Source organism: Penaeus monodon, chromosome 28, assembly GCF_015228065.2.
Source record: "Penaeus monodon isolate SGIC_2016 chromosome 28, NSTDA_Pmon_1, whole genome shotgun sequence".
Taxonomy (NCBI): Eukaryota; Metazoa; Arthropoda; class Malacostraca; order Decapoda; family Penaeidae; genus Penaeus; species Penaeus monodon.
Window position 1 is genome coordinate 15,733,332 of NC_051413.1, and position 412 is coordinate 15,733,743.

Consider the following 412-nt stretch of genomic DNA (forward strand, 5'->3'; position numbering starts at 1 on the left):
GGCTCCCCCACCCCTTCGGATTCGCTAATGTTGGTCGCGTACAACATTTACTTGAGCAATTTGGGACTGGAGCCAAAGGCCCTGCTGAGCCATAGGGCGTACTATATGGCCTCTTAATTGCTGTGGCCGCACACGGGCCCCGAGTCTGTTCTTTATTCCCGGCCCATAAACAAAACGGCGCGCCATTCAGTGCGCCCGCTGACGGCCGACTCTGGGAAGCGCTGGGGTCGAGAGTCGATAGACCGGCCTTTCGCCAGCCGAATGTGGACAGTAACGGCTCGCTCTTTGATGGAGCGACTCCGTGTATGCGACCGTATTGATGTATATACGGTATATTCAAATTTAGTATTCTAAAAGTCAGAACTAGTTTGTACATACATAAGAGTAAGATAAATCGTCGGTATTAAAGCAA